The sequence below is a fragment of the Lissotriton helveticus genome, chromosome 8, assembly GCF_964261635.1.
Source record: "Lissotriton helveticus chromosome 8, aLisHel1.1, whole genome shotgun sequence".
NCBI classification, from domain to species: domain Eukaryota; kingdom Metazoa; phylum Chordata; class Amphibia; order Caudata; family Salamandridae; genus Lissotriton; species Lissotriton helveticus.
In genome coordinates, this window is record NC_136069.1 from 167,929,554 (window position 1) to 167,953,910 (window position 24,357).

Genomic DNA, 24,357 nt, shown 5'->3' on the forward strand with positions numbered 1-24,357 from the left:
TGCACCTATAAAAGAAAAAATACCCGCTCCACTGTAATCAGGTGTCGAAGCACACCCTGTTGGCACTCGGCCTTCGGGGTGGGACCCCGATGATGAAGCATGTCACCAACCAGGTTGGTGAGTGAGGGGTCTTCTTAAAGGACTACCCATGTCCCAGGTTGGTTGGGCACTACGTGCACCAAAATAATTTGTATTCAGAGACTTTTTTATAAAGTCTCACGGAGTTACTCCTCCAGTTGTTGTTGAAAATATTTATAAGGGGACCAGGAGTTTGCTCCCTACACATATTTAAATACCCTTTCTCTCTCTTTTGTTGTTAAAAAGAAACGTATTTCATATCATAGTAAATTTCACATTGTCCAGTTCCTTCCAATGGGCGCTACAACATCAACAGAAAATGCCAAATGATTATCTTGGAGGTTATCGCCTTGTTGTTTGATACAATGTATTAAAATAGGATTTGCACATAAATTGTTATGAAAGTACAGTGAAGGTTGCCAAAGTTTAAGAAAAATTCCAGGAGAAGTAAACAGTGTAGGTGCTCCCCAAACGAAAAGATGAAACGTGATTTTATCGCTTCTGGATTCAATCGTGGCGGACTGGACTGTTGCCATTGGAGCAGAAGCAAGACTGATTTGCATGTGGCTGGGTCCATACTGAAGAGTATGGTGGGCAAAATTGTTTGGACTAGGACGTGGCCCTAAGCGATTGACAGTGGCTGAGAATAATTCAAGCATTCCATCCATCACATTGTTGTTGTAATAATAGTGATTGTCACAAAGTAGTTCCAATAAAGCATTTTTTTTTTAAATTACCGATAAAGTGTTTTTTTAAAACTTTTTTTTAAGGTACAAAATGCACCTTTTGAACCAACCAGAAGGTGTCCCTGCACTCCAGCTGAAAAGCATGGAGCTCTAGCTCTGACTGCTTTACAAATTATGGTAAGCTCTCCAGAATACATGGACTTACTACAATTTATTTTAAATGTCTTGGTGGGGGGTTGCTTTGTTCTCTGCAGCTCGCCACTACAGTTTAAAAAAAGCTAATTGTCGGCCCGCCCCTTCTAGAGGTACCACTAGTGTAAAAAACATTTTTTCCACCCTTGCAGGGCGTTATGGGGCACTCCACAATTGGAGCAGTGAATGTGAAATGATCCTCTACGCTGCTACTTTGTTTTTTATTAGGGTGACAGAGTGGTGCGAGTGGGCCATTTTGAGGTTCCTCAAACCCTATTTCCCTGGGCTGAATGACTTTTTCAATGGGGAAGGGACATATGCCCCCTCCCCTGGCCTTTTTAGGGCCCTGGGTACCCCAACTTCTGGGGTTCACTTTTTAATGGAGAGTAGGACGTGAGGATCCCCTTACCAAGCCTTCTGAAGTGCACCGTGGACTCCATCCTGAGGTCCTATGCTATTTTTTGGGAAGGGCATGGCCCCCTCCCCCTTGAACCTTCAGAAGGTCCCCTGGTACCACATCACCTAGGACAAAAATTATTTGGGGAGGGGTTTGGGGCCCCCTCCCCAAGCCTTCCAGTTGCCATGGGAACTCCCATGCCCAGGGACACTGCTGTTCTCTGCCCTCAAGAGTGTGGGCAGGGAGAACTTCAAGTCCATGTCCGCACTCTTACGGGCAAAAAAAGACAGATTACTCTCGCTCTTTGGGGCCGAAAAAGCTGCTCCCGCTAGGCAGAAGCAGGCATATTTACCCAGCTCCTGCTTCACCTGGGATGGGTGCAGGCATGGGAGCTGGCAGGGGCCACATGACCCCTGGGGCTCCCCCCACAGCCCCAAGGGTTCTTATTGCTGGGGGTGTTCCGGGTGGTACTCAAGCACCCACAAATGGAAATGGCACTGGAGGATGGGATCCCTTAGCCTGGTTATGGCTTGCGGAGGGAAGCTGCATGTCCCCCTCCCCTTAAAAAGTGAATCAGCCCCAGGGATAGGGTTCCTTGGGCCTCAAATGGCACAGGGAGGTGAGGCCATGATGTTGTGATGCTGCACCAGAGGATAGGGTCACCAGGGCCTCCTAAGGGCACATGGAGAGGGCACCCTCCCCCTCTAAAAAATATTTAAAAACACCCTGCAAGCCTGGCCTACATGGGAGAGGGGTGTTTAAAAGTAGGTAGTTATAATTAGGACTTAGTTTTCATAGGAAGAGTGTTTTTTGTTTTGCTAATAACTGTGGTGCTGTGTGGCGAAATTTCAGAAAATATTCATAACTAGATAGCCAATCGCTTCAGCTGCTGTCTGGAAGGTTTTGGGGCGATCAGTTAAGTGGGGGCAGAGAAAACAGTAGGTCCCAAAATGTGTTTTCCCCCATGTAATTTCCCATAGGGAATTTAGACACGACTACAGCCCGAACCACTGAACAGAATTGCATCAAATTTGACAGAAAGCTAGATCTTGGTCCACAAAGAGTGCTCTAGGTAATTTGGTTTTAAATCTATTCAGTAGTTTTGGAGTTATTAAAGTAAAAAGATATATAAAAAGATATATGTATACCTAGAGACGCAGAGCCACGTGCCACCAACAATGCCGTGATTGGCTGGCTGCAACGGGAGAGGAAAGTTACGGGTGCTATATTTTTCCTCAGGACTATGGGGCCCATTAGCCTGGCAGGCGGATCGCCACCGCCCGACGGTGGTGGCAATCCGCCCACCAAAACACCCCGCTGGACGGCCTTTTACCCCCCCCCCCCCCCGCCACATTAGCATGGCGGGGGGTACCGCGGCGGACGGAGAGACCATCAGCCGCCTTTCCACCGGTAGTCAATTGTCACTTGGGGGTACCATCCCTACATTGGCATACACAAGGTGGAAGGCACCGCGCGGTGCCTGTCACGTTGTGCATGCCAATGCACGCCATGTACTTTCTACATTGTGGCAGGTGCTGCTCACAGCACCGCCCACCACAATGTTGTATATGTGGGTGGTGGTCGCATCCTAATTGCTGGTGCGGGACTGCCGCACCACTGGCGGCCGGTCCCAGCACCGCTAGGGTGGTGGACGCCCGTCGTCCTAATGGACCCCTTAGTTCCCAGGGGGGTGGGGGGATCACATTTTAAAGTGTTAGAAGGTGTTAGGGTAGAGATACCCTTGCCCCATGGGACTGATGAAGGGGTCTGAGAGCCCCTCTCTTGGGCTAGAAATTGTCCAAAAACTTTTTTTTGTTTTTTTGGTAGCCTGCGAGGGTACGCTGATCTAATGTGGTGCTCAGCATGACCCCGTGTGCTCTGCAGACCTGGACCCCAATTAAAGAAACACATACACCCGCACACACTCTCACACCCACACTTGCGCTCACATACTCTCACACCCACACAACCTCTTGCACACCCACATGGGATCTCCGACACTCCCACCCTCTCGCAGGCCCACTCACGCCCACTTACACACATACACAACCACTCACATCCATTTACACACCCACACAATCACTCTCTCACCCATACAGTCACTTGCACACCCATAGTCACTCACACCCCCACTTAGACCCACAAAACCACTCCCACACCCCCTCACAGACCCACACACACTCACCCAGACATCCACACACACATCCACTTACCCACCCACACAACCACTCGCGCACCCATACAGCCACTCTCTCACCCACTCACAAACATAGAAACCACTCACACACCAACATGACCATGTACCTTTATTACCAATGAATAAAGTCATTGAAATACTGAGTTACCAAATCATATCCTGATCAAAGTGTGAAACACCAATGCAAAAATGTACTAAAACAATCAAACCGTTTGCATGCAATTCTACAACCCATCTATAAAAACTGTGATCTCAGAAATCAAGCCATCAAACTGAATACCCAACAGTGGAAAATTAACTGGATGAATAGGTAATAGGCGAAAGCTGACTTTGTTGCACTTAGCCGCTTGTGTTCTCTCTTCACCTCTCACCAGTTCCATGGCAACATCCGCTGATGCAAACTACACTGCCGTGTCCTATAAACTCATTAACTGAATGACCCTCAGGCTTTGTCTTTTTTGCTCTCAATTTGTATGTATTTTCCTTCAGCCTTCTTTAGTACTACTCCCAAAGATATCATGAAGTCTTGCAATAGTTAGTAATTGAAAGAGCATGCCATTCTTGCTTCCACTACTTCTTTCTGTAATTTCTCCCTCGCCACCTGAGGCAACACTTTCATTGAACTCAAACTGTCTGTGAACAATCTTTCCCTAGGTTTCTTATAAACGAGTCTGAATCCTACTTTAAAACTCCATTTAAACCTCATTGCCACTTCTCTGTTTGGATAAACAGCTTTAATTAGCATAAAAGCCCCGGTTTCCAGGTTGTTGACTGTGATGCCTACGTATCCATGTTAGTAGGGACTAACCCTGGGCGAAGTACTATGCTACGCTTGCGAAGTTTGTGCTACTTCGCACTACGCGAATTGCACGTAGCACAGTGCAAACATGCGTAGCGTAGAGGTAATTTTTTTCTTGCTCACGGTCCTCAGTGTCAAGTTGGCGACCGCAAGCGAGCAAAATGACATCCCGGTGAGACTTTTTCCTCGTTGCGATCGCGAGCGTAGAAAATAAACTTCCAGATGAGATTCTCAATGCGGGGAGGTCAGGCTTCTCATTGCTAGTGGTCCCGAATGCTTGCGAACGCTCGCGATGAGAAACTACCAGTCCGCGTTGAGAAAGCTGCTGCTCAAGTAGAAATCTGCTAGAGCGGCAGAAAACGACCCCTTGCACTGTGCAAGATGCGGTTTGCACTGATTGCACAGTGCCGGATGCTTGTCCACACTTTGCAATCAGTGCGAACAGCATTTTGTACAGTGCACTACGCAGTTCGCGTAGCTCGCTACGCCTAGCACTACTAACGCGAACTACGCCCAGGGTTAGTAGGGACCCTTAGTCAACGTGCCAGTTCCCATTCCTCTTTTTTAGACTGTTTCTTCGAGTGAATCAACCTATGCAATTGCTCATGAATGTCTATACCTTCCATATTTTTTCATTTGTAGCTATGAACAAGTGTGCCCCCAGAGGCGCAAACATCACCTTTGTCTGTTGTTGTTCCTTTTCCATTTTGTGTTAACCCGGTGCATTCTTCTCTACCACTTTGTCTTTTTTGCTCTCAATTTGTATGTCCATACTAACTTCAATAACTCCATTATTGGTTTTTGGAGCATCAGACTTCATACCCACTGCCTTTTCAACAATCCCAGTCCTTACCCTGTGCTCCTGACCATCCCAGCACTTTCATCAATATGCGTCACCTGGCTTTAAACCATTCAGACTCCCTTTGAGTGCCTATCCTGTCTGCATAAGATGCACATGTTCTTTCTCTTGAACATTTTTGCCTCTTCTTAGGCTTTTCAGGCATCTGCAAAATAATAGATTTCCTCACAGGTTATACACCCTCCTGCCTGTTTGTTGATTTCTCCCCTTGACCCTAGAACTTGAGTTACTTGCCAAAACGGAATTTACCCATCTTCAAGTTCTTCTTCCTCTTGAAATGAAATGAATTTTTTTCATTTATAACACGTGCTAACACCCAAAGGTGTCTAGGCGCTAGTGCTCCGTTTGGGAGGAGAAGAGAAAGGACTGAAGAAGATGAAGAGAGCAGTGCTACTTTTACCTATTGAACAACCAGATTTTTAGCGATTTATGGAAGGAGTGCAGATAAGAATCTTTCTTGAGGAAGTGGGAAGGAATTGCAAAGCCTCCTCTCCCCACCCCGTATGCTGTTGGCCCTGGGAATTACCAGATTAAATGCTGATGAGGATCGCAACTATCTGCTGGGAACATACCAAAGAAATCTATATTTAAAATATTCAGGACCGAATCCGTGCAGTGCTTTGAAGGCAGTGCAGAGGGACTTAAATTCAAGCCAGTAGAATAATGGCAAGGAATGAGATACCGACTGGTATTTTGGAACGGCAAGCATAAGGCGTGCTGTATTGTTTTGGAGAACCTGCAATTTATTCAAAAATCTTGACTGTATATTAAAAAGCGCACTGCTGTAGTCACTTAGAGAATATAAGCGCAGAAAATACCACATTCTTCAGGTTGGGAGGGATAAAAGGTAGGACGTTTAAAAGAGTTTTTAACATGAGAAAGCGAGAGGAGGTTATGGAGTTTACTTGGGCTTCAAAGGAAAGCTTGTCATCAAAATAGACTCCTAGATATTTTGCCTTGGTCACTGGGGAAGGGAGCTCTCCCATTTCCTGCGGCCACCAGCTAGGCATCCAGAAAGATGTGTTCCTCCCAAATATTAGGACTTCTGTCTTTCCAGAGTTCAACAGTTGCTGGACATCCAGTTTCCAAATTAATGCATACAGTCATGAAATCTGGAGGCAGTGTCATCTGGGACCCTGGTCAGTGATGCCACAATTTGTGTGTCATCGGCATATGACACTACTGTAAAGCCGAATGACTTTATAAGGGTAGCAAGAGGGGTTACTTATAAATCAAAAAGTGTCAGGCTTAGTGAAGATCTCTGTGGTACCCTGCACAGATGAGAAAAAGAAGCAGTTCCACAAATTGCTCTCTGTCTGAGAGAAGACTTGAGAAGTGTAAGCGCCTTGCCCCTAATGCCCAAGGCTGAGAGATGGTCAATAAGAAGATCGTGATTGATGGTGTTGAACATTATGGAGCACTCTAGCAAGCAAGATCAGGGCAGCCTTCCTGCCCCTTCCCAGGATTTGCCTGATTTCCTCAGGGACTGTAATTAAAGCCAACTTGGTGCTGTGTTACCTTCTGAAGTCATTTTGTGTATCAGGGAGACATCCTTTACAACGCAGGCATTACAACGCAATACATTTACAACGCAACTATTACAACGCAGGCATTACAACGCAATACATTTACAACGCAACTATTACAATGCAGACACCATTACATTATATGCTTTTACAACGCATGTTATTACAACGCATATGCTATTACAACACATTGGTAAGTATTGGATGGCAAGTATTCGTTTTGGTTGTTGATAATGTTTGTTTAATATTTTATAAAGTATTTATGAATGTAAAAAATATATTAATACTCCGGTATTAATATTAATACTATATTGGTAATAATGACAAATTAATAGTAACTATTGTATTGATTTTTTTTATTTTTTGCTAATTTAATACGCAGGTATTCATATTTATACTACATTTTAAATAATTAACTAACGTTTATATTTAATAGTTTATAATTAATATGATTTAATATTTAAAATGTAATGGAAATCGGGGGTTATTGTTTAATTTAATACTTAAGTAAATAATTTAATTTGTGATCAGATATGAGTAAATTGTGTAATTGTTTAAATTAATACTTGGGTATTAATATTAATTCTAAATTGGTAATACTTTAATTAACAAATAATTCTAAAGATTTAATGGGAATTTGTCGGGGGGGTAATTTAATGCTCAGGGATTCATATCTACACTACATTTTTAATCATTAATTAAAAAGTTATTACATAATTAATAATAAGATTTATTAGTTAATATGCAATGGAAAATTAGTATTGTCACTTAATACTTAGTTAAATATTTTATTAAATAAGTTATGAGGAAATTGTTTAATTTAAAACTCGGGTATTAACATTAATATGAATATATTAAAAATAGTATTAATTAGTAATGAAATAAAAACGTTTTGTGATGTTTAAATATTATGGTGGGCAAAAGTTTAATGAAAAAAATAAAATATAAACTATTGTCAAGTACATGTAATGTATTCAGCGTTTAAAATGAGTACAAGAGTACTTCTATTAATTTTAAATAATATATTTCTGGATTAACAAATATTTCATTATAGAATTATTGTACTATAATTATAAATTATAAAAAAATCATAAAATATACATTTTAATATTTAATTCAGTAAAATATTATTTTGCAGGTAAAACTTTTTTGGGCGCATAAATATGAATAAAAAATACAAGGGGCCGATTCCGATTCGGTAAAATCCAGCCCGAATTGCCGTACGGAGCGTTTTTACCGTACGATTCGTACGCAGAACCGTATCTGTACGTACGATGTGTACTCAATGCAGTTCTCCGTATGAATCGTACAAAAGACCGTACGATTCAAGAAACCGTACCGATCGCACTCGGAACACGCAGTATGCGATGTTCGTACAGATCGAGGCAGCTTTTTACGAACCAGCAAGTACGATTCGTCTGGACGACACTCCGTACGACTCTTTCTCTACGGGACTTTAAAACATCCTTAAAAGCACATTTCGACTCTAAACGTGTGCGAAACGGACCACCCCGGGTACGCGAGTGCACCCCATGTCCGCAGGGGTATGGTGCGAACTGGTACGGTGTGTCGGGGTACAAAGCGTAGGGATATGGTACATCGGGGTACGGTACATCTGGGTACGGTGCATGGGTGTACGTAGCGAAGGTGTACTGTGTGTAGGTGTACAGTGCGTAGTGGAGCAGAGCATAGGGGTACGGTTCGTACCCCCGTGATCGCAGGGGTACGGTGCATATGTGTATGTGTGGTTCTCCGTACGAATTGCTCAATCGCCGCTTTCCGTACGAATCGCGTTCTCAGTCCCCGGTCAGGATCGTACTTGGCAGTTCGTACGGCATGTTTACGAATCGTCCGGGTCACTGTGTGGCTCTATGTCGTACGGATTTAACCTAGTTTTTCGTACGGTTCACAGACATTCGTACGAATTCTATTCCTTCAGATCGTACTGCGTGATTCGTACGGTTTTGTACGATTCGTACGGAAATGGCTACGAATACGAATCGTCGCACGGATTAGTTTCCCGAATCGGAATCGACCCCAAGATATGTAATGGATTAATAACATATTTTTATTGATAATTTTTCATATTTTAATTAGATACATTTAAAACAAATGATAAAAAATAGAGTACAAACATAAATATTATATGAAAATAATTTAGCATTTTATTATATACAGTTACCTTTTTTTATTTTTTACACGCTTTTCCATTAAAGTCAGTGAGAGAAAATGTTCATTTTTATCCTTACAGAAAGAAATGACGTAGACGCGTAAATGTAACTTTCATCATTACAGAAATAGTTGCGGGAGAAAACAGAAGCAATGGAGAGCTGCGTTCAGGTAAGAGTAATTAAAATGATTAAAATACATAGGGGCCCATTAGGACGCCACTCTATCGGTAAACAGGACCGCCCACCATAAGGGCAATTAAGATGCGCCCACCACAGTGGCGGGTGCATCCTGCATTCCTGTCATTGTGGCGGGCGGTGCACTCAGCACCGCCCGCCACAATGCCAGGAAGACATGTTGTGCACTTCCATGCACAACATGGCAGGCACCGCGCGGTGCCTTCCATGTTGTGCACGGAACTGCTTGGGGGTACCATAGGTACATAGGTACCCCCATGTGCACCCCCCATAGTCCCTGGGGGCCCACAACGGGCCCCCAATGTCTAACACCGCATGCCTTTCCGTGGTGGCGTTGCCGCCACGGAAAGGCATGTCCCTGCCTGCATAGTAATATGGATGGCAGTGACACCGCCACCATATTAAACCCTTTTCCGCCCGGTCTTCTCGTTGACCAGCAGAAAAGCGGTGGACGGTCTTTCTGTCCGCCGCGTTCCCCCCTCCCCCCCTGCCATAGTAATATGACGGGGGAATTGGGTGGCGGGCGGGGTAGGATCACGGACTGATCGCTATCGCCATGCGGGCGGTGTCAATCCGCCATTGATCCTATTGGGAACCATAGTGTACTGGTAATGTTTATTGTAAGAAGAGAGGAGGGAGGTAGATAGATGTAGAAAATGTGTTATAGGTATTTTTGATGTGTGTTAATCTACTATTTCCCACCATTACCGTTGCAGTAGTAGGCCCACGTTGGGTCTCATCTTTATCGAAACAATCTTTGTTTAATAAAGTGGTAAATGAGATATAGATATATTAAACACTTTATTAAAGAAGGGTTTTGAAAGGTGTGCTTTTTTTAGTTTTGCGACAATATTTTTAACAAAAGATACTTGTATAGTCGTTGCCGTTAGATGTATTTATAATGTGATTAAAAGTAAAATATTTTAGATGTGCTATTAATCATTTTTACAAAGATTTTCTGGCCAGATGGATTGCATCGTTGGAATTGGTAGCTTTTATTTCTTTAGAAAAAACAAAAACACTTTTCGGGATTTTTTTCTTGGGTGTGTTCATTTTACATTTCTACAGATATCGAGATGGGATTGTCTTTATAGAAGAATTGGATAGCAACGTTGGGATTTGTTGCGTTTTTAAAAAAATACCTTTGTTTTTTAGGATTTCTTTATTGGATGTGTTTTTTGAGATATGCACTGTTTATTTTGTGCATATTAATATCGGTTATGGATTTTCCCAATGGATTGTTGATTATTCGCTATGGATTTTCAAAAAAATAAGGACTCTTGGTGAATTAATGGATGGAATGTAAGTCCAAGAGTTGAAGAAAGAAAACATCTGAAGGTAATGAGACCCGACTTTTATTATTAATTTGAATTTTTTTAGAAAAAACAATTGAATTAGTAGTATTTGTTTTTGGGCAAATTGGACAAGTAAAAAGTAGTGTTTTAGAAATGGAGGCTGTGTGCAAGATTATTAAGGTAGTCTGAAGCCACTGTCAACGTAAGCTGTTGAATTACATCCAATAGTCTTTCGGACATTTCCTTAGTTCTTTTAGAAATACGTGGGTTCAGACTACCTGTTAATGGTTGCAAATTTCTCATTTCTTGGAAACTTTGCTTCGTCTTCAAAATTTCCAAGAAATGATAGAAATTAAGATGAGGTTTGCCAATTGATTTATTGAAGGAGTTGTGCCGTCCCTCTATGGCATTGTTTGTTTTATTTTTGCTCCTCCTTCTAAGCAGGTCGAGTAACAGTTCCACCACTCCACATGGCAACGTGGCCTACTCCTGTGACCCGACCTGCTTAGATGGCCAATTCATGTGTCTTTGAAATAAGTTAGAATAGGGGGCCAATTTATCTTTGTTTGAGGTAAAATATTCAGATTCTGTAATTGGAGTGTTGTACTCGTTTAAATGGTCAGGAGGAACAAAGGAAATGGCAGTTTTTTTTTTAGTTTAAACTGTTGGTTACTATCTTGTAGATAATCCACAAATAAGGATGTTTTTTGAAGTTTTCTCCAATATGCCTGTGAAAAGTGAAAAAAAAATCCTTGAATTCGGGTATCAGTGTACATTTTGGTTGTAGTATTAATAGTTAATTCAAAGTCAATTAGAACTTTCCACGACTTTTGTTTGATGTTTTAGATTTTATCACTGACAATAATTTAGTGTTTGTTGAGTATTGTTTATCAGGCAGTAAACTGTAAACTTAGGGAACTACTGTGTTAATGTATGCGTAAATAGTGTATATTTGGGGAATGGACGTGGCGTGCTTTTAAATGTTCCATCCATCATCCAAATATCACTGTTGTACTAAAGATTAGTATTCTCTTTTTAAGGTTTTTGTTGTCATGCAATAGGAAAGGTTCATTAGAAACAGTGACAGAGAGTTCAGGTGGAATGATTATGTGAGAGTAGGTTTGTGGTGTTACTCTTTGTGGGTTACTTGTCTGTTTTGACGTTGAATAATACTTTGCAAATTAGCTTTGGTGGGCATACTACTTGCAACATGTGAGGGAATATGTTGGGATACCTTCCTTAAAACTGCACCACAGGGTACATTGGAGGTGGATGCAATAACTTTAATCTCATTAATTGTTTCTCTAACCTCAATCTCCATTGCAGAGGCAGAGTGGTTATGGTCTGTGGTTCTTAAAACTGTGTCACCAAGAGTAACCGCTCTGCCTGTGCAATGGGTTGAGTAGTATTGCACACACCTCCAATCACACCAGGGGTCAGATAGTCTCTCCTTACAATAAACATACCCACTATGATTAAGTAGTTAGTTTCGTCTTTTGTAGGTAATGTATTTTGCTTCTGTGGCAGACAGGAGGAAAAAAATACTTTACATTTTCTGTAAATAATTTAACAGTTTTAAAGTTTATGCTTTTTCAAGTTGTGTTTATTTTTTTTCAACTTGTTGCATTTCTATATTTGATTACTTGTGTTTTTTTTTTTTAAAAAAAAAGCTTTATTGGGAGAGAAAAATGGTTAAGTTGTTTTATTGATAAATATTTTTTAGTGTCTTACCTTTGGATTAGATGTTGCTTGATGTTTTTACTTTCGTGGATTGCTTTGTTTATTTGTTCTGAAATGAAAATGATTTGATGTCATTTATTAGACATATAATTTAAATAAAGTTTACTAGGGAGAGAAAAATGGTTAAGTATTTACATAGTTTTTTGTGTTTGAAATTGTACCTTTTTGTAAAATATCTAGGTTGTTCTTTTTTTCGGGATATGACCTTGAATTGTATTGTGGTCTGAAAAAGTAGAAAATAATCATTGTTTGGACATTGAAAATATTTTCAAAAATGTATCTGAAATAGAATAACAGATTATTAGTTAAGGAAGAACAGGCAAATATTTTGTGTTTTTTACACAGAAAAGATACATTTGTGTTTATTTGGCTATATTTATGCAGTGAAGGTTAAAAACTGTATTTACCTGCAAACAGTATTTTTCATTGGGAGAAAAGCATTTCATTGAATTATAATAATATTAGTAAAAAAGTTATTGATCTATTTTATTGATGTGTAAATTACGTTATAATTTTGTTTTTGATGTATTTTGAAAGAAAAAATATTTTAACATTGTTTAAAAAATGTAATGAGGATGTAAATATATTTTGCACATTTGTCTTCTCATACTATATCATTGGTTTACTTCTTTTTGGGTGTAAATATATATGTAAATTACCTTGTAATATACTTTTCAGAAGGTCTTCTGTAGATCTATTTTCCGTCCAAATATTGCTGTTATTTTGCTGATGTTGATGGATGCAGTAGCAATCTGTTATTATATTAAAAACTACAATAAATAATTATATTTTGTAACCATATTTATAACCTAATAAAAACAACAAGCATGCTTTACAGATATAAGCTAATGTTGGAGCAGGATTAGTAATTTAGCTTTAATCAATATGCAGCATTTTCACTTAGGCAGGCACCCTTTAGAGTAGGAATAGTAATTTCAGCACTCTCTTTGAAGTATGCACCCCTTGGAGTAAGAATAGTAATTTGAACCCCATTACTATCCAGCACTCTCTCTGAGGTATGCATCCCTTGGGGTTGGAATAGTAATTGAAACCCCACCACTATCCAGCATTTTCCCTGAGGCAAGCCCCCTTGGAGTAGGAATAGTACTTTGACCTCTGTCACTGTCCAGCACTCTCTCTGATGTTTGCAACCTTTGGAGTTTGAATGGTTATTTTAACCTCACCACAATTCAGCATTTTCCCTGAGGCAAGCACCCATAGGAGCAGGAATAGTAATGTAAACCCTATCACTGTCCAGCATTTAGTCAGAGGTAATCACCCCTTGGAGTTTAAATAGTAATTTTAACACTACCACTATCCAGCATTTTTAGAGGCAAGTATTTAAACCTCACCATTATCCAGCATTTTACCTGAAGCAACCACCCTTTGGAGTTGAAATTGTAATGTAAACATTATCACTATTCAGCATTTTCTCGGAGGCAAGTGCCCTTTTGAGTAGAAATAGTATTTTAAACCTCACTACTATACTGCATTTTATCTGAAGCAAGTACCCTTTGCAGTTGGAACAGTAATTTAAACCCCACTACTATTCAGCATTTATCCTGAGGCAAGCACCCCTTGGAGTTGGGATAGTAATTTGTTTTTTTGATAAACACATTTTTGTTTTTATTAATTGACGAAGTCCAACAGTCCAACACCATGAAAGTCCAGGACTTAGAAAAAGAAAGAAGCTCCACAATATTTACAGACAATAACAAAAAACATAGGAATATAAAACTGGACGATCCCTTTATGACTACTCCACAGCCCCCAACCATTTCCCCCAAACCCTACGGTACTTCTTAGGACATCCATGAGCCTTGTACATAACTTTCTCCTGCGTGGCATACCAATCCACCCCAGTCCTCCAGCGTCCAAAGCACGGAGGTTTGGAGAGCTTCCAGGAGGCCGCAATGTCTCTTTTTGCAACCACCATTGCCGTAGTGTTAAACAGTTTTTTGTTCCGTGACCCATCCAGCCCATCAGTAATACCCAGGAGCGCGTGCCTTGGGTCATGGGGGACCTCCCACCCCAAGACATTCGGTGAGTTCCTCCTCACTCTCCCACCAGAGCCGCTCAAAGCGGTGACATACCCACACCATATGGAAAAAATCTGCGGGGTCATGACCACGCCTGGCACACGCAGAGATTGGGCTAAGTCCGGCCCGGTGAAGGCGCATCGGGTTGCGATATGTAGCATGTAAATAGTATATTTGCACGAAGCGCTATCTAGCAGAGGCCGTGACCGTCCTAGAAGCCATAACGGCGTTGCACCAGTCGTCCTAGTCTAGGGTGCCTACCCAACCCTCCCATTGAGCCTGTAGCCGGTCCAGGGAAGTGGGGGCATTGTTGATCAGTGTACAGTAGATGCGGGAGATGCCGCCCTTCCCCAGGTCACCGAACATTATCTGGGCCTCAGGCGGACTGTGGTCAGGAAGGCGCGGGCCAGTGGCGAGGTGGGTTTGAAAAGCGTGGCGCAATTGCAAATACTTATAAAATTGTGACTGGTGTAAGGAATGGTGAACACCCTAAATATCGGTTCCAAAATATAGACTGCCCAAAATATCGAATAACCAAAATATAGTAAGTCAGAATATCGAATTTGGGGTATGAAATATCGAATTCCATAATATCGATTTTTTTTTTATAGTGTTATGTATGGTAGTATATGTATTAAAATGATGTATTAATTTTGTTATGTAGGTTTGATTTTTTTTTAAGTAATGTTATGTAATTTAATTTTTGCGTAATTTAATTCCGTAGCGGGTTGTGGGTTTATAGGGGAATAGGTTGGGAAGTAATTTAATCATAGTAAATTAAACATACATTTGTATTTATATGTATTGATAATTATTAATTGGCAATTACTTTTTTTAATTGGTTATTATTTTTTAATAATTTTTAATTATTTTTTTAATTTAATTAATGTTTATTAATTGGTAAATAATTGTTATTGTTGATTAATTGATAATTATGTTAATTGTATTCATTTGGAGCGGGTTGTGGGTTTATAGGGGAATAGGGTGGGAAGTAATTTAATTGTAATAAAGTTAATATTTATTTTAATTTATATGTATTGATAATTAATTGGTTGATAATTATTAATAGGTAATTACATTTTATTAATTTGTAATTGATTTTTTAATTGGTAATTAATTTTTATTAATTAGTAATTATTTGTAATTAATTTTTTTATTGGTATTGATAATGAATTTAATTTTATTTTAATATTAAATCATTACTTTCTCTACTGTTGCACTCTCTGTAGTGGGAATAGTAATTTTTACCCCTACGCTATCCAACGCTTTCCCTACTGTTGCACTCTCTGGAGTGGAAATAGTAATTTTTACCCCTACGCTATCCAACTCTTTCCCTACTGTTGCACTCTTTGGAGTGAGAATAGTAATTTTTACCCTCCCGCTATCCAACTCTTTCCCTACTGTTGCACTCTCTGGAGTGAGAATAGTAATTTTTACCCAACCCTCGCTATCCAACGCTTTTCCTACTGTTGCACTCTCTGGAGTGGGAATAGTAATTTTGACCCTCCCTCTATCCAACGCTTTCCCTACTGTTGTACTCTCTGAAGTGGGGATAGTAATTTTTACTCCTACGCTATCCAACGTTATCTTTACTGTTGCACTCTCTGGAGTGGGAATAGTAATTATTACCCCTACGCTATCCAACGCTTTCACTACTGTTGCACTCATTATTTTTATTTTTTTATTTTTTAATATTTCTTTTTATTGTAAATAAAGAACATACAAGGCAAGAGACTCTGTACATTAGGATATAGTCCGAGCGAGGAAGGAGGCAAAAAATAACACAATAAGGTTTATACGTTACATCAGGGAACGGACACCAGGGGAAAGACAAGTTCCAAAGCAGTCATATGTTCTACATCACGGGAATGGTGGGTCAGGGGGAAAGTTGAGTTTCAGGGACATCCGGAAGAGGAGGAGTGCAGATATCCCCACGTATTCCAGTGACCCCAGATCTTCCCCCACTTTCTGGGTCGCCCTCGTGCCACATAAACGGTCTTCTCCCTAAACATGCACCAATCCATGTTTTCCATTCAAGCCTCGACCGTGGGTGGCCTCTGGGAACCCCACAACTGTGCTATGTCTCTCTTAGCCACCATATTCCCCAGGGTTGCCCATTGTGTTCGTGCGACATTATAATCAGTTGGTCCCCAGACATTCAAGAGACAACGTCTAGCCTCAGGTAGTAGAGCAATACCAGTAGCCTCCCTCATCTTATCGTGCACCCCAGTCCAGAAGGCAACAACAACGGGACACTCCCAAATTATATGTAAAAAAGTCCCGAGCTGCCCACAGCCACGCTTACAAAGACCATCCTCAGAATAACCCATTGTTGCACTCATTATTAATCACCATAAAAATTATTATTTTAATTATTTTAATTTTATTTATCTTTATATTTAAAGAATATGTTTATTTATATATTTATGTCAATATATTTTTTATTAATGTTCTAAATATTTTATAATTAAAGATTAATAATTATTTTATAATAATATTAAGTAAATATGTATTAAACATTTTTTATATTTATTATTTTTAAATTGTAAGCTTTTTTACATTATTTTAATTATGTTTTATTTAATTATGTTCAATATTTAATTACATTTCTAGTATTTTTATTACATTTAAAAAATTCGATATTTTAGTTAACTATATTTTAACCTTCTATATTTTGGAATCGATATTTTAGTACTTACCTGTTTGTAGATAGGCATTCTATATTCTGTCCCTCGATATTTTGGCGTCGATATTTTGTCCCTCGATATTTCGATACTGAACCGTAAGGAATACCTGCTTTGAAGGTCACTGAAGGTCCGCATGTGATCCCCCACCCACACATCGCCTATCTGCGAAATTCCTATTGTTGACTTCTCTGAGCCAGGTCCCTTGCCACAAGGGTGTGCATTGGGTTAACGTGTGCGTCCATTTGGTATGTCGCAGTGCAGCCCGCCAGGCCAGCAGCACAGAGGGTGTCACCTCTGCCAAGCGGGAGGGAATAGGAGCCCCATATAACATAGCCTGGTTCTTGGTGAAGCCCAACTCTCCGACCTCAAGCCTGTATGCAGGGTCTGACCAACCTCCATTGAACCAATCATGTATGGAGAGAAGCTGCGCGGCAAAATAATATAAATAGAGGTGGGTCATCCTCAATCCCCTGTCAAATGAGGGGATCACACGCTGAGTGCTAACCGGGCCCTACCTTTTCCCCCATAAAAACTTGCTGGCTATGCTATCGAGCTCATGGAACCAGGCTCTGGGAAAGCCGATGGGTTTATTTTGTAATACATAGAGGTAACGGGGGAGCACCATCATTTTAAATAGGGCGACCCTCCCCAAGGTATTCAGGGGCAATGACTGCCACTTCTGGAGGTCTGCCTTAACTAGCTTCACCTGTGGGGCCACGTTGAGGGCCCAGCTGAGCTCAGGGAGCAAGGTCATCCGTATCCCCAAATAGTTGAAGGATTGACGGTGAAGAGGAATGTTGGATTGCCAGTCGAAACATTTCCGGGACAGGTGTAGAGGAACCAAGGCCGACTTGTCTGGGTTAAGCCTGATGCCCGAAGCCCGTTCAAAGAGGTGTAGAATGCGGAGGCAATGGGGGCCTGACCGGGCGGGATCTGCCAAATAGATGAGGACGTCATCTGCATAGAGTGCAATTTTGTCTGGTTCGGTGTTGGGCCACTCCCATCCCGCACACGCTCGCACGTCCACATCATGGACGCCAGGGGCTCCATCAACAAGGCAAAAATCTGGGGGGATAGGGGACAGACAACCCTGTCTCGTTATTCTACGAGCCGGGAAGGGCTCAGACAGAACCCCATTCACCAAGACACGGGTGCGAGGGGAGGCGTAAAGAACTTAAACCATGGCACAAACACGGGGACTGTGTCCCATCATAACAAAAACGTCCTCTAAGAAGCCCCAGTCCAGGGGCATGGCTTGGTGGCAACCAAGATGGCCGCATATTACTGCGGCGCTCCTGAGGAAAACCCGAAGGCCCCGAATATCCGGCATTAATCCTAATGTCTTACTGCTTTGAACGACGGTCTCTGCAGGCTGCGGCACACCGGAGCCAGGAGGTTTGTGTCTCGTTCCTCTCCGGCGTCCGGAAGCGAGGCGACGGCCCCCGGCGTTTGGGGGCATCCTGAGGCCTAGGCCGCTGGAAAACTCGGCGGCAGCACCGGCCTAGTGTGGTTGGTGTGCCGGGCGTGGTGGAGCCACGGCGGCGAGGGGCGGAGAGCGGCGGGCCCCGTGTGAGGAGCGGGGAGCTTGGCCCCGAGGTCAGGCTTTGTGGCAGATATCCCCCCATGTGTGGGCGGCAGGAGCGGCAGACCGCGGCGGATGGGTGCCGGGCCCTCGAGAGGGCAGGAGGAGCTGAACTGCGGCCCTGGAGAGTGGATACTGAGGGCACGTAAAGGCCCTGGAGGGGAAGTGGCGGCCCCGGATGTCAGCGTCATCTGACTGGTGGTAAGTGCATGTGGCCCCTGCTGAGGAGCACAGAGTGGCAGCACGTTGCAAGGACAGAGGACCCGGGAAGACACACAATCAGCCCACGCGGCGATGGCTGCGGAGTGGGAGACGGAGTGAGCACGGAGCCAGGCGAGTGGACTTGGGCAGAAGTGTTAGTGGTGGTGGAGGTGCGGTGCCCTGGATTGGGAGGGGTGGCGTGTGGCCTGTGGGAAGACTCCTTGATACCGGCAAGTACCAAGGGTGGTAAGACACCAAGGCGTATGATTTGGCCTACCGGGGGGCGGCCCTGCGGTTCCTTTACGGGGATATCAAGTGACGAAGGCGCTGGCGGATCCCTGGCCTGAGTTGTAGTGGCAGCGGAGAGGGCGCAGTATCACCAAGAGGCCCAGTCGTGCATCCCGCTTATCCTTACACGAGCGCCTCCCGGGCGGCGAGGTGTTGGCGCTGGGGGTGCGGGCTGGGTGGTGTTGGAGTGCTTCAGAGTGCAAAAAGGTTGTGTGCCACATCCTCTATGGTTCCGTGAATTGTATCAGGGACGGCCATGAAGCCCAAAAAATCCACGATGACACAGACCAATACCATGGATAATTATACGGCTACGACAGGTGGCGGTACTGAGGCCCACCCCGGTTCACCCTGCCTGAGACACCAGAGCCTTCCCTGACCTCCATTATGCAGGCCATACAAATTCTGGGCACCACGCTGGAATCAAAGATTGATAAAGTGTCCATTGAGCTGGCGCTGCAGCGGGCGGACTAAAGCAAGACCTCAGAAAAGGCCACTCAGAATGCCACGGACCTTGTCGAATTTCACCGCACCACCAAACAGTTGCAGCAACAGGTCCAGCAACTGACCCATCAGCAGAAGCTGATGACGGCCCAACTGGAAGATCAGGACGGAAGGGCCCAAAGGAATAATATACGGGTGGTGGGCGTGCCGGAAACGATGGAAGGGCCACGTGTTGACCTATTCTAAGAGGATCTAATTCTAAATCACCTTAAGCTCAAACGCCTGTCGAAATTCTTCGTCATTGAACGCGCACACAGGGCGCCGGTCCCACCGCCGCGTACCGGAGCTCCCCCGAGAACGATCATCGCGCGGATCCTCAATTATAGGGATAGGGATGCCATCCTGCAGGCAGCCCGCCAACATGGAGATCTCTGAATTGAAAACGCCACTATTAGACTCTTTCCTGATTTTACGCTCAAGGTCCAGCAAGAGCACCGATCGTTTGAATGACTAAAGAAAGAGCTTTGCGATCATGGTATTAAATACATGATGTTCTTCCTGGCGCGTCTCAAGCTTCTAGCGAATGGGAAATCCTTCTTTTTCACATCCTCGGAGGAAGTGCATGCCTGGTTGGAGGAGCACGTACAAGCATCAGGAGGCCCTGGGCCGGGCGGCGGCTGGAGGAGCGCTGCACCCCAATCTCCGACTTCATCTGTGGGCTCCACTGGGAGAGAGCGGCGGCAGCAGTGTGGCAGGAACAGGACCCGAAGTCTGTCGGCGTCGCCAGACATGGGGTGAAATGGCCGGGACTGTTGTGGTGTGCTGCGTGCAGACGGAGAGCACGTAACGTATAATGACTCTTGTCTGTATGAAACCACTGGGACTTTGATGGGGTGAAGAGCAATGTCCTAAAGGGTGGCCCCCAGGGTGGGGGGGGGGGGTGGATCTAATAACCACTGAATTTCTTGGATCGAACTGTTTGTGACAATAGGGGGAAGGGGGGAGGATCCATGACTTTGGATAAGAATCCTATATTTTTGGTACCTACCCCCATCGTAGGACACGGTGAGATGGCTAATGTACTGTAGTGGTGGGCCGGGCAAGTCCCTCAGGTTGCTGATCTGGTTATAGTACTCACCCACAAGGTTTTCGTTGTAAGGGCTACAGGCGCTCTGCTTATTGGGGGATGTCGGGCCATGTTGGCCAGCGTAGCAGGGTGGCAGGGTGGGGGGGGGGTTCAGGGGGTTGGGGGGGGGTTCAGGGGGTTGGGGGGGAGATTGACTGTTTGTTTTCTGTATGTTTGATATATCACTATGTAATTGTTTTGGCTCCAATGGCAGTATTGGTGGGCAGGTGGGAGGTGGGGGGGATGGGCAAACATCCCTCATGCTTTGTTTGATAGATATCTATGATGCATACACCACAGGCGCGCCAAGTCCATATCCTGTCCTGGAACGTTAATGGCCTACAGAACAAGATTAAGCGCACCATACTACTTCTATACCTTCACAGACATGCCTCAAATATTGTCCTACTCCAGGAAACACACCTGATTGGGAACCATTGCAAGGCCCTTAACAGATTTGGCTACACACTATGGGCTCATGCCGGCTTTACCACAGGCTCCAGAGGAGTGGGGATTCTCATTAAAAACTCCCTGCCGCTGATACTTGGGCGGCAATGGTTAGACCCCTTGAGGCGCTATGCGGCATTGTCGGCTCAATGGGAGGGCCGGTCGCTGAACCTTTGTTCGCTTTACATTCCCCCGAAGTTGCACAGCACCACTCTCCCCAATATTGGGAAACTGCTCTTAGATATGCCAACTGGGATATTGCTCTTAGGGGGTGATATGAATGAGGTCATGGCTAGGGACCTTGATAGGTCACAGGTTTTACCAGCCTGGGGGGGGGGGGGTCATCGCCGGGATTTTGTGCATGCTATGGGCCTGGTGGATCTATGGAGGGCACACAACCCCCACGATCGGCAATACACACATATATCCGCAGCTCATGGCTCAGGGTCCAGGATTGATTACATATTCACTCAGACGGGACATATGGGCCTCTTCCAGGGTGGGCATCATAAGGCGAGGGGGATATCTGATCACTCTCCGGTGGGAGTACAACTGAGCGGTCCTGAGCGAGAGTGGACAAACCCCACCAGGCTTGACACATTTCTGTTCAAAGATCAGGAGTTTCAGGAGCAGTTCCGAGAGCGGGTAGACCAATATTTCACAGACAATGTGGGCTCAGTCAGATCTCATGGAATAGTGTGGGAGGCATATATGACCGTAGCCAGGGGCTTTGTACAGGCGGAGGTGGGAAAACGATGCAAGGACAAATAGACAAACTAGAGTTGGAGCTTCATGCCTTAGAGGACGCAAAGGGGCAAACTCAAGAGCAGGAACAGGATCGGCGACACAGGTTGCGGCTCCTAGAAAAAGAACTGAGGGATGTACTTACTGACCAGGCGAGATCACGAGCTCTGGCCATCCAGAGGCGAGTGTATGATCTAGGGGACAAGGCCAATAAGATGGTATTCAACAATAAATACCTCCTCCACCACACACCAGTTCGTCGTAACGCCAATGGCAGAGTTACACAATCAGTCGTACTCCCGCCCCAGATGTGTTTACTTAACACTAGTCTGTGGGTCGTGGTGTGAATGCTAAAAGGTTTACTCAGGTCTAATCTAGCTCCCAATAGTGAACGAAGTGAAAAAAATGTGTGAGCAAAGAGAGAGCGCCTCACGGTAGTAACACCCGAGGGGGTTCCTGGCAAGCAATTGCCAGTTTACCCACTTCTCATCATCATCGGTCGCTCTCTCTTAGTGGTGAATACAGAACAGAGAAAAACACAGAAATAGTGATAAAGATGAAGTCCCAACTCCTATAGGTGCCGTGTAAATAATTAACCTATCTATCTACTCATCTAAGTTGAAAGTAACAAAGTGGGTGTGTGCAGCTAAACACCCCCTGTGATAGCCAAAGGCGAAATGGCCACCACTGCTAAAATGTGGAACAACTTGCTGGCTATAGTAACTTTATTCTGCTGCTGCAAGTGGTCCAGAATTAAAAATGGTTCATATTATACCATGTTTGTATGATGCCAACATGTTTCATTGCTATAACTTCAGCAAATTCGTCAGGGCAAACTCTGGGCATATGGGTCACAAAGTCAGACATAGAATTCCTACGCCTGAATGTGCCGGCGCAATTAGAACGGCTACACAGGGACGTGGTAAATTGGAAGACCCTTACGCTCTCCTTGATGGGGCGCGCTGTCTTATTTTAAATGATGGCCCTTCCCTGACTGATATATGTCTTGCAAAGTACGCCCTTTCCAGTCCCGGAACAGATTTTTAGAACCGTAGAGTCGGAGCAGTGCTTCTTACTGTGGAGTGGGGGTTGCCCGAGAATAGCTCTTAGGAAGCTACAGTGGGGGCCATATGAGGGAGGACTAGCAGTCCCGGATATCCGCCTCTACTACTGGGTGGCACAACTGATTAATATCAATGGATGGGTGTTTGCCCCGATGGAAGAGCCGGCATACAGGGTGGACCGCATGGTCCTCGGTAGTGGTACTTACTTACTTAGCAGCTCTTTATACTAAGATCAGGCGTGGTCGGCCCTTGCCCCCACAAACAGCGGTAGTGGTAGGGGTGTGGATGCAGGCGACGAAACTATTGGGATGGGAGGCGAAACTCGCCACAAACCCCATTGTGGGCCGTGAACTTCCTGCCGGAGGTGGCGAAATTACAGGGTCTTCGTCAGTGGAGTCTAATTGGTATTGATGTGCTGGGGGATATTTGGAAAAGGGGGGATCTGGTGGGCTTTGCGACGCTGCAGGCAGAATTTCAAATGGGGAGCTGAGTTTTTACATTACCAGCAGCTTAGACATGCCCTACATCAACACATGAGACAGGGAGATCAACTACCTGAGTATGCCCCGCTGGAAGATAGGCTACTGATGGACCCCATGATCGATAAAGCTATCTCCCTCATGTAAAAAAAACTCATAAATAACCTCTCCGACCCACTGGGATCTCTACGAGAAAAGTGGGAATCAGATATCGGGCTGCTGGAGGATGACGACTGGGGTGAGGCCTTACAGTGTCCCCGGGAGGTGGCGATCCGCGCCAGGTTTGGGCTGGTTCAGTTACGTATCCTACACCGGTCATACACCCCATGCACGATCCAGTACAGGATAGGGTATGTGGATTCATGGTTTTGCATAAGAGGATGTGGAGAGGAGGGCACCTTCTTCCACATCTTGTGAGATTGCACCAGAGTCCCGGCATACTTGACTAGACTGGCAGGCATCATGTCGATGGCATGTCTTGGGGGTGACGAGCGACATCACTTGGCCGAAATGGGACAAAATATGTCTGGCTCTGGCGAGTATGGTGGCCAAGAGAAATATAGCTAGGTTATGGGCAAGTGATCTTTTGCCAAAGAAGGAGGAGTGGGAGCGGGACTTGGACTGGTGCCAAAGGGCTGAGAAAGTTATCTATAAAAGCTGAGGTTGCCCCAAGAAGTGGGAGAAAATATGGGCGGCATGGAGGCGATACAGGGGGGAATTGATGGACACCCAGTCTGGATCTGCACCTGATTAATGAGATGTATGTTAACGGATTTGAATTTCCTGTCTGCTCTGTTTATGATGATGTTGTAGGTACCCTACCTTCCCTGAGCCAAACAGACTGCTGCTGTGGATCACAATGGGCACACGCTGGAATCTGAGGGATAGGGGGGGGAGCGGGCAGTGGAGGTTGATTTGAAGGTGGGCGGTTTTAGTCCTGTGGTATTAGAGGCGCCTTTGATAGTGCATAGATGTGTAGTCCAGGGCTTGATTTCTGTAGGTGGGCCAATTTGCTTGCAGTGATTCTATGATTGATTCTGTTTGTATTTGCCAATGAACTTCCCATGCTAACTGATGTGCGATTTTATGGAGCTGGTTATTATAATAAAAAGAATTAAAAA

The 24,357-nt window shown here is 44.1% G+C and overlaps 1 protein-coding gene across 9 annotated transcripts in view; it reads left to right on the forward strand.

The window, feature by feature from the left end:
• The window catches only part of LCA5L (lebercilin LCA5 like), a 976,100-nt gene that overhangs the window by 27,371 nt on the left and 924,372 nt on the right, over positions 1-24,357 (forward strand). Inside the window, exon 2 of one of the 9 annotated variants that reach the window (XM_078656824.1) lies at positions 849-941. The exons of the other annotated variants lie outside the window; for them this stretch is intronic. The gene's annotated coding sequence lies outside the window, so the exon portion shown is untranslated. The remainder of the gene's footprint in view (positions 1-848; positions 942-24,357) is intronic. 9 annotated transcript variants of the gene reach the window in all.